The following is a 515-nucleotide window of genomic DNA, read 5'->3' as shown; positions in this document are numbered from 1 at the left end:
AAACCACTGACTGAGTTCATAGCACTACTAAAATGTAGGCCTAGCTCTAGCATGAAACAAACACGGTGTCGATTACACCACACAGAACAATCAACATATGTCTAGAGGACTAGACATGCTACAACCAATGCGATGATATCATTCCGCATTTCCTTCATAAGGATACATATATATGAATATATTCTACAAGCGTCGTAAGTACAGTAGTCCACTCTGTACCCTCCGCAAATCCACGGCCTAGTGCAGAAATCTCTGCACCCCGCAATCTCAAATAAGGCGGCCTAGTACAAACGTTTTTGTACCCCGCAAATCCCACGGCCTAGCACAGTTATCTCTGTACCCCACAATCTCAAACAATGCAGCCTAGTACAAACGTCTTTGTACCCCGAAAATCTCACGGCCTAGCGCAGACATTTCTGCGCCCCGCAATCTCAACACATGGACTCAATTATATATATATATATAACAATGCTTAACATCAATCAATTCAATCAACCGTTGAATCCTCTATTATC

Source organism: Brassica oleracea, chromosome C2 (genome assembly GCF_000695525.1).
Source record: "Brassica oleracea var. oleracea cultivar TO1000 chromosome C2, BOL, whole genome shotgun sequence".
Lineage (NCBI taxonomy): Eukaryota > Viridiplantae > Streptophyta > Magnoliopsida > Brassicales > Brassicaceae > Brassica > Brassica oleracea.
The sequence above is the reverse complement of the archived record's forward strand: the minus strand, read 5'-3'. Positions refer to the sequence as shown.